This window comes from Echinops telfairi, unplaced genomic scaffold, assembly GCF_000313985.2.
Source record: "Echinops telfairi isolate 266 unplaced genomic scaffold, ASM31398v2 ScPeMD7_11;HRSCAF=52, whole genome shotgun sequence".
Taxonomy (NCBI): Eukaryota; Metazoa; Chordata; class Mammalia; order Afrosoricida; family Tenrecidae; genus Echinops; species Echinops telfairi.
In genome coordinates this window covers 35505780-35516293 of record NW_022103908.1, presented here as the reverse complement: position 1 = coordinate 35516293, position 10514 = coordinate 35505780, and positions in this window count along the sequence as shown.

The following is a 10514-nucleotide window of genomic DNA, read 5'->3' as shown; positions in this document are numbered from 1 at the left end:
GGGCTCAAGTAGAAAGCATATGTTTTGAGAATGATGAGGGCAACAAATGTACAAATGTGCTTGACACACAATGGATGGATGGATGGATTGTGATGAGTTGTATGAGCCCCCAATAAAATGATTTTTTAAAAAAAGAAAGAATTCTACTCTCTTGAGGTTGAGTGATTTGTACTGTATTAGAGCTTAAATCTCTGAGCACCAAGTTTGCAAAAGGCTAAGTTTTATAGTGGAAAGCCTGAATCCATTTATGAGTCTCCACATAAATTCAGCCCCCATTTAATTCCTTCTAACCATAAACAAACTGCCTGCATAGCTTTGCCTGCAGGCAGAGAACATTAGGTAGTGGATGACTGTTACTCCCTTAACTGGTCCAGGGGGAATGGCATAGCCTTTGGGGACTTACCTGGGTGTGCCTTTAATGGACATTGGGGTACGGGCTTACATGATCTTGAATCACATCCTGACTGCCTTGGTTAGAGGCCTTGGACCAACCTTGTAAAGGTCCTGTCTAACATAATGCATGTGTCTCAATCAGGGTCCCATTCCTTCCTCTGCAGTCCCACCAATAACTGTGATGTGCTGATCTATCACCAATCATCCTTTTAGGCCAGTCTCCTTTGCCCTCCCATGTCCTTTTTTAAGTGTCTGAATCGCTACAAACCCTTGGACACCATTAGGACCTTGTGCTGATGGTTTCCCTCATCAAGATGGTGCACCTTTGTCTTTTCCCATGTAAGATTTAAAAAATATTCTCCTCAAATTATATTTGGTAGTTGGGGCTCTCTTTTGTACGTGAGAACAGGGCCACATCCCATGGCACACTAACTGTCACAGGTTAGACTAAATTTAGCTGGCTGTGCCTGGTTCTACCCTTCAGTGATATTAAGCATGTGCACAAAACTAGCCTCTCAGCATAATCCCCCAGTGGCCTTTGGACTGACTACAAAGGCAGGCATCATCTTTCCCGGGAGCTTTAGAGCTTTGCACGGGCACCCTCTGACAGCCAGAAGTGGATTCCATGTCTCTTCCTGTTTGAGAACTTGAGTCTCCCTTTGGCCTGCTTGCTGAATTCCTTTTTCCTGCCTGAGTGACCGCTCCAGCTGGCAGTTCATTTGTAGAAAGAGACTGTTAATCCTTCTTTTCCACATTGCTTTTTTTCAGGGATTGGGGGTTGGGGTAGGGAGTGGGATTCCTGATTGTGAATGAATACATAGAGTATAGAAAATAGGAAGTGGTAGTGAAACCGCCCTGGTTTATTTGTTTTGGGAAAGTTGCTTTACATGCATGATTTGATTTCATCAGCCCTTCAAGTGATAAGAAATACTTTTGAGATTTAAGGGATGACATGTTCCAAACACTTTGCATTCTATAGGACCCAGGCTCCCCGAGGCATGCAATGCTCGCCCAAGGCTGTGTGACCCACCATCTTCCTTTTAAAATGGAACCATGCTTTTTAAAAGCACATACATTACACTACAGTCTATCGGGATACAGAACAATATCTGTCCAAGTCTTGCCTCGTGAGTCTCCTAAAAGTCAGAAGCCCACTGTAACTACTCTTTAAACATACTTCTCAATGTTTTTATAGTTGGTGGTTATTAAGTGCTCAACAAATTCTAATGACTATACTTATTAGTAACTAGGATGCATGGCAATTCTTAAGGGCCGTGCCAGTGAAAGGCTTGTTGAACTAGCAAAAAAAAAAATTTGAGTGCTATTATTACATACTGCCTATCCAACGACAATGATTCTGCTGATTTATGTCATCATAGTCAAAATTGAATTAGGGGCGTAACTTCCAGTATGCAAGAGATAGATGTATCCAATTGCAAGAAAACATGATCTGTAATTATCTGAAATTCAAAAACAAATACTCAGGCCTTGATGTAATCACTTCAGAAGAGAGTTTCATTAAAGAGGATTGGCCTGCTGATTTTAAATGGGTGGTAGGTATGTCATTCATCATGAAACAGAAGTGTGAAGTTATATTTTAAAAAGCTAGTGTTAGAGAGGAGATGACCCATTCAAAGCATGCATGATATCCAGCATTTCAAAAGCTGTTAGCGTAAGGAAATGGAGTAAGATCATTGCATTTACAAAAGATAAAATGCATAAATAACTTCTCCAAAAATGTCTTTTGCAAAAGGTGAAATAGACTTCCTGTGCATGTGAGCCACCAGCATGCAGGCTCACTCCCGTTTAAAAAGATATTAGATGATGACTTCCACCCGGATTATTGCTTTGAAGGGCAAGGGAAGTCCTGCGCCTCTAAGCATAACCTTATGGCAAGACAAAGCAGCTCCTGGAACAAGTGGTTCCTAATCAATCAGTTCTCTGGTGCCTAGCCGTTTGCCTTTCGAATGGAGCCTACCATGCAGCAAAAGCATCCCTAGCATTTACTAATAACTCACACCAAATCCAACAGATTGAATCTCATGTGATCAGATCTTTAAAAGCAAGAAATACTCATGTATGTGAAACCTGAACACCACATGCCTGCTTCCGATCTCGGAAGTCACTAAACGTTGCGGGCAAAAATGTAGGCGAAAAAGGAGCAGAGCAGTCAAGGGACTTGGCAGATAATTACATAGGTTAGATTCATCCTAGCTTTCAGGAAATCCCTCTTCTATTTGGGGTTTTCAGTCCTTCAACGCTGTTAAGAGAAATCTAGTTTTGAGCCCAATTTGTTTTGGATCCCAAGATTGGCATTCAAACTCCCCCTCAGAGAAAAGTGAGGTGTGCCACTGTAAAGATTCATTGCCAGTCTCGGAAGCCCTAAGGAGCCGTTCAATTCTGGTGCTATGAGTTGCACTCTCTGCAAGTTTCGTTTTGTTTTTAACATCTTTGAGCGTCGGTGGCGCAGTGGTCAAATGCTCCCCCTTCATGTGGAGACCTGAGTTCTATTTCCAGTTAATACACTTCAAGCTCAGCGACCCTCACTCATCAATCTGGGGATGCTGCTGAGCAGGTTCCCACGGAGTTTTCAGAATAAGACCAACTTGAAAGAAAGGGCTGACGACCTGCTTCTGAAAGCCAGCCATGACACCCATCACAATGGTCCCGTCCACAATGGCCACACGGATGGCACAGGACTGGGCGGTGCTTTGTCCCGGTGTGCATGGGGTCTGTGAGTCAGAAGCCAGTTTATTGGCAGCTATCAATAACTGCAATAACAAATATCCTTGAATAACTCTGTTTCCGTGGCCTTCCCCAAGGCCCCCCACCGCACCCCAGTGGAATTACTGAAATCAGACAGTCTTCTGAAGAACGAATGGAGCTTCTCTGATAGCCACTCAAAGCAGTCCGCCATCTCGGACTCACTGATTTCCTTTGTCAGAAGAATGTGGCTTCCCAAGATTAGCAAATGCAGCCAGAGACGTCCGAATGTAAATGTGAGGGCAACAGCAAACAAGGTGGGGGTCTCACTCTAAGCTCCTCAGACCAGACCAGCGGGAACCAAGTGAGATATGACCAGAGGTGGGGGGATCTGAGATCCTCTCATATGTGGAATGTAAAGAGTGGTAGCAAAATTCAGGAGTCCTGATGGCGCTGCCAGATAAGTGTTGAGCTGCTAATCATAAGGTTAGTTGTTCGAACCCACCGGCTGCTCCTCAGGAGAATCATGATTCTATCTGCTCATGTAAAGATGTGCAGCCTCAGAAACACAATAGAGGGTCACTCTGAGTCTGAATCGACTTGATGGCAGTGAATTTGACATTTTTTATCCAACTTGAAGAAGAAAAGCCTCAGAGGGATGTCATAAAGTGAAGTTGAAAGGCTATCAGAAAATATCTTAGGCTTCCTCTGTTCTCCCAGAGGGGGTTTGGTTTAAGTAGTGGGGGTGGGGTAATCATAAATAATATTGCCTTAAAATTGAATGAACTGTTTTATAAACAACACATGTCAAATGTCTAGGCAACTATACCCTTTAGTAAAAATTAATAAAAACCTTTATAGAGTCTACATTTATAAGGTCCTAATTGTGATTCGGTGGCAATAGGCAATTTCTTACTCAGAAGCGCTGGCTGCATAGAAGTTAAGCACTCAGTTATTAACCTGAAAGATCAGCAGTTCAACCCCACCAGCTACCCGGGAATGCAAGATGAAGTGATCTGCTTCTGAAGGCCTCTGAGCCTTGCAAACCCCATAGGGCTGTTCTACTCTGTCCTATAGGATGGGGTGTGCACTGGAATTGACTTAATGGGAATGGGTTTGGTAGTCTTTGGTAATCTCTTCTTTTGTGTAATTCTGGTCTTTTCTCAAATTTGATTTTCGAATTCTTTTCCATTGTTCTTTATCTCACATTTGGTTGCACAGAGCCCGTAACACGATTCTTACAGAGATCTGGTTATCTTGACACACCATGCCCCAGTCAGGGTAAAATTGGTGTAACATGCTTCCCACAGCACGCCTGTTTACCAGTTACATGGCCTAAGATTTTCTTTCTCTTTTGCAGATGGCCAGTAGTTGTTCTGACATTTAAGCTGGCAGTACTAAGGGCTGACATAATACCACGCTGACTTTTGTGTTCGGCTTGAGGAAATGGCACCCTTCCACCGGAAGGAGAAGTCAGAACCTTGAGCAAATGTGGGTTTCTGTGCCAACCCCTGTACTTTCCAAACTTTAATATTGGGCTCTATATTTTATCATGAATTTTTTGGTAAAATCTCAGGTGTGTTTGCTCACTGCTCACTTTGATCATTATGCAATTCTAAGAATTCTCAACTAAGTTTCTAGAGGCAACTAAGCTATGGGATCTTGATCATTGTCTCCACTCGACACAGCAGTCCCTGAAAGTGCTCTATTCCTACCTGGTCCCTAGCTCTATGGTCCATGCAACTTCCTGCTACTGCACTCCCTTCTTAAGACATGCCTCTTAAAGACAGGGAGCTCTCTCTGCAGAAATGACACTGGGTTCTTAAATACCACACAGAACGTATGTGCTGCCCCCATCTGCCAGGACATGGCACGAACTTCCTTTCTTAGCTTTCAATGGTTGTATTCACCCCCTCCTTTGGGATCAGGGTTTGTCCTCATGGGTGTTCCATTCTACGGTGCAGCTTGTAATTGGATCCACCCTTGTCTCATACATGAGAAGACCAAGCAAATCCTCTGCTTGTCCTCAGAGCGACCTCTCTCAGCAAAGCATGGAAGGTTGTTGGAAATCTTGCTCTCTGCTCACTTGCTCCCTTTGGCTTATTTAAGATCCTGCTTGCTTTGACTTCTGACTTTTGATGACTCCTATTATCCCCCACCCCCAAAAAAGCAATGGAATGGAATGGAATGCTGCAGGAGATAGACTCAGACCCAACACCTGTTGGAGAAAGCCAAAAGCTTTTGTAGCCTTGCCAAGCATTCACTTTCCCCGGGGCACCTTTGAATTGGATTTCCTCACTAAGCCCCTGCCTTTCCATTATATACCATCACCTTCAGGACTGTTCCCAAAGCAAGCGGCCCCTGTCCACCTATGTCAGTGGAAATGTGGACAACCTTATTGGTTATAGTTTGCCTCCACAAAGGCATCAAGATTTCCCCTCCCCCATACTTATATTCAAGGTGACATTACTTCCTGTATTGTATACTCCGAATTTTTGTCTGTTGTTAGTATTTCTCAAAAATATCTCCGTTTGGGGGTGGGTGGAGTGGGGAGTGAGGGAGAGGGGGAATCCATCACCATCATAAGGTTGGATATATAACCCACCCCCCAGGGGAAGGAATAACAGAAATGTAGGTGAAGGGAGACAATGGACAGTGTAAGACATGAAATAACAACAATAATATATAATTGATCAAGGAGTCATGAGGAGGGAGGGGAAAAAGGAGGAGCTGATACCAAGGGCTCAAGTAGAAAGAAAATGTTTTGGAAATGTTGATGGCAACCTATGTATAAGTGTGCTTCATACAATCAAATGATGGACTGTTAAAAGATTTGTAAGTGTCCCCCATTAAATGATTAATAAAAAATAAATTAAATATATATATCTCAATTTGGAAAATAAATTATACAGATATCCTCTTAATATCATACTAAAGGCGGAGCCCTTAGTTGTTATGCCAAAAAAAAAATCTTGTCTAGGTATATTACTTGAAACTTCTAATCTGCTAGAAATACCTAGTCTATTTTTAGTGATATTCTTACTACTGCCAAGATAATGAGTTAGCCATTTCTTTTTCCCATCATCTAATTTATTTAAATGTTATTCTACCTTATCCCGGAACATCCAGTGTGCATACTGCATATTCTAGCCAAGGTACTTCTTGGGCTTAGTTCTCCTACCAGTGTTTCCATCTGTGTGCGATGTGAAGGCATATGTGGGGGAGTTCTCAGCCACAAAGGATCATGCTGGCCTTCTCCAAGGAGTGATCTCCAGAGTGGTCTCCAAATGATCTGTCAGCAGGGCCAACCAGGGACAACCCTACAGACATGTTAGTCTCCAGAAGACCTTAGGCCCTTCCCAGAGTTAAACAGCACCCCTTCTCATCACATTGGTAATGGACAACCCTAACGCCTAAATATGCTCAGATTCGATGGCATATTCCAGCTGTTCCTCCACCATGCCAAACTCAACGCCTATCCTTCAGGCTCATACAGGATATGGAGGAATGTCTAGTTCACGTCATGCCCGATTCTGGGCTCTAGTGGGAATAGTTCTAGTTCTTGAACAAATGGAGTACAATTAGAAGACCTACATGAGAACCAGCTCCCACGTATCTGCCGACCATTGGCTGAAATTCCCACTGCAGGGTCCTTGATCACTGCCCGACAGGTAGGATGCAGAGATGCAGAATGACCGTATTCTGACTGTCACTTGGTCCCCAAGAAACACTTTAGTTCATTGAGAGGAAGTGGCATACCTACTTCTATCCCCAAGGGCTTGACACCCCCTAATAATATCTGAAAAGATGTGACAGGAAGTCTCCAGTGGGGTAAATTTCCTGGCCTCTGACTCTAACCTAGCCCATGCTTCACCCAGTATCTTTGGTTTTGCACAACCTATTTGGCCACTATGCCACTTGAAGATGGCTAGGTACTGTGTCTTGCTTAGTTTTGAATTCCGAGGGTCTGTCATAGAATTGGTCACTCAGTGTTCTAAAAACCTGCACGTCTCTGCTCTTCTACAATGTCTTTTAATGCTCCTTATATTCATGCTTGTCTTGGTGAGGTCGGGGGGTGAGGGGGTTGTTCTAAGGGATAGGGACACAATGGATTTGGAGGTGAAGGACTGAAATCAGATTTAGTAGCTCTGGAAATGATGGGGGCTACAGGTTGGGTGTGGTCCAATCCATAAAATGGCCAAGTTAGGGTGAACTGCAGTCTCCCCCAAAAAGAGGTTTGAAGAGAAACAAGAAACCAGACTAGCGTGATCCAGGGAGAATGCTTCAGAAACAGAATGTTCCAGATGCCCCAATGAAGAACTCTTCAGAAGCCTTATGGCAAAAGGGTCACTAGCATGTTGCATTTCATAAGGCAAGTGGTTTAGGGGCACATCTTCCTGAGTGCACACTCAGGCCTCATGATGCCCCTGTTACCCTGTCAACTCCAAGACAGAGGGCTCCCTTTCTAGCATGAACAATGACTTCAGACAGCTCACGATAAAACAAACTTAGAAGGTAATGGAGTTTTCTCATGAATTTTTAAATCTCTGAGTCTAAAGAGTTAGGGAAGGTAATGAGAGGTAGCCATGTGTGAATAAATGGATTTCTATTTTAAGGTCCTGGGTCTCAAGAGTGCTTAATTTGATCAGCCTGACACAGGTTAGGAAGGAAATCAGAAAGCTTAGCAGTGCCGAGATTGTAAAGTTTCATCACTCTAAGCGGAGCTATCTATTACACTTGTCCAATGGATGGGGTAGGTTTGAGGCTACAGAGCTGGGTGAGATCCAGGCTTGAGTAGAGCTTCATATCCCAAAGATAGTTCATGAATGCAGCAGGTGTCCATGAATCCAACACCATGTAAAGTGGTGATTAAAAAAGAAAAAGCAGAGCAAGTGTATAAGCATCAGAGAATCTAATCTCAGGAGCTACTCAGAAATCCAGCTTGATCATCAGCAGATACTAAGAAAATCTATCAACAATGAAAATGACCTCTCTATCTAAAGGGTGCAGGAGCAAGGCTGCTTGGAAAAGAAGTGTGGTCCAAGCAAGGAAAGGTCTCAACTCTTGATCAAATTCCTAGTTAGCAAGGGCCACACGTTTAATCAAAAGGAGGAATCCAGTTTCAAAGCAAGGTGGGGTTTTGCCTTGAGCAGCAAGGATTCCCATCATCAGATTAGCATCAGAGCTATCGTCCACATTAGGGTAGTTTGTGTGCTCTATAAAGGTTTGAGGTCAGGATTAATCCTAAACTAGGATTGTCCTACTAGGAGATAATGGAGACAGAAGCAAGAAACTAGATAGGGTATTGTTTTAAGTTATGGTATATTTTAAATAAACTAAAAATACTATAAAAGAATGTCTTCACATTTTTTAAAGCAGAATATTCCAGATGCAATCCAAGTCTCACCCTCATCATCCCCGTATAAGTTCCATGATGATTTCCATAATTCATTATAATGTTTTACTATGTATGTATGAATTCATAAAGAACATGTTCTATTGTTGAAGAGTTCAAATATTTTACAAGAATGCTCTTAAGAGTATGTGTTTTTACAACTTCTTATTTTTCCATTCATTATTGTTTTTGAGATTTATTCATTCAAAATTATGCATGTTGTTTAATTCACTCAATTGCATTAACTGGTATACTTATTTATTCTCCTAATAATAATATTTCTATTTTTATTTAAATAATCTTGCAGTAAAAATCCTTGCACCAGTTTCTATGTCCATATGTGTAGAGCTAGAAATGGACTCATTAGATAATAGGCTAGATGCATGTTTGATTTATTACATATAACCAGATAAGTCTACAGTGAACGCCCTGATTTATACCTGCAGTAGACAGGAAGTCTAACAAGTAATTTCCCCCATTACATTAAATTTTCAAAGGGTAAAATCATTAGATTAAGGGAGAACCAGAAATAAAAACTGCCCGCATTTTCCCCCCTGGGGGACAATTGTGTTTGTGTTTTGGGGTTAGTTGTTGTAGAATGTCTGAAAAGTATAAGCACAAAGGCTCTCCTATAGATTTTCAACCTGCGTGCACATTATCTGTGGTGGTGTAGACAGGTAGGGATGCTGTAACAGATCATGCAAATTTTATTTTTATAGTCTCCCTGTGTCACAATACAACGAACTTTTAAAAATTATCCTTCGTTAAATTTGGGTTTAGGATCAAAGAAAATTATTTCTCTTTTTTAAAAAAAGACAAAACAAAAGCAATTCAAATATTCTTCCTTTTTTATTTTTGACTATATATTTCTAAGAAGTGAAATTTCTTCATATACTTTAACCAAAAAAGGATGTTGCAACATATTGAATGCAGAAGTGGACTGAGTGTCTAGCTGTCTAGCTGGTTTCTACTAAGCCAGATATTAGAGATTTGCCAAAAAATATAAAACAATATTACTCTTCTCTCTTTCCCAACCCCTCAAATATGATGGGGAGTGGGGAGAGAGAGAGAAGAGGAATATAGCTATTTTCCATGAGGTGTTTTATTTATATTTACATATAATAGTCTTGTTTAAATAAACATTTACAAATGTCTCATCTTTAAATTTTATTGTATAATTTTTAATATCTCTAGCCCAATATGGAAGAGATTCTTGGTGTTGTCATTAAAGAGTGCAAAAGCATCCTACAATCAAAATATTTATGAAACATTGTTCTGTGGTAACTTCTCACAGAATGGAAACAAAATACTTCCTAATTAGTAAGGGGAGGTAAATGGAAAAGGGAGAGGTAATGAAATCAAATAGGAAGTACAAAGTAAAAGAGTAATTATAAACTGAAGCTGTTCATAATTACATCAGTGTAAATGGTCTAAAGACAACAATTATTGGAGTGAGTGAAAAGACAGAGCCATTGGATGAGCTATTTACTTTCAACACAAAGGTTGAAAAAGAAAAAAAAATAGTTTTTACATGTGAAATTACTTTGTTAATATCAATAATTACTTTATTAATAAAGACTTAATGGCATAAAAGCATTTCCAGTGATAAAGATTACTTCCTAATGATGGAAGTTCTAACTCACTGGAACTTCACATTTGCATCCATCAAAACCAATATAGGGTCAAAATACGTAGAAGGGACATATGCAATTAGAACTTCACATTTGCATCCATCAAAACCAATATAGGGTCAAAATACGTAGAAGGGACATATGCAAGGGTACCCCCCAAACCAGAATTGTTCAGGGCAGAGCAAAGCTTTTGTTGTACATATTTTTCCTGCTAGGCAACCATCCAGCAACTTGTGTGAGTTAGTGCACGCAATAGCGTCGCCTGAGAAGGTTCTCTCTGGTCACACTGATTTTTTTCGTAAAATTAGTTTCGCTCAAACCTCGTTTTTTTGTGATGGCCAATTTAAGAGAGCAGTGTGCAGCTGTGACAGTTTGTTTCCTGTGGAAAATGC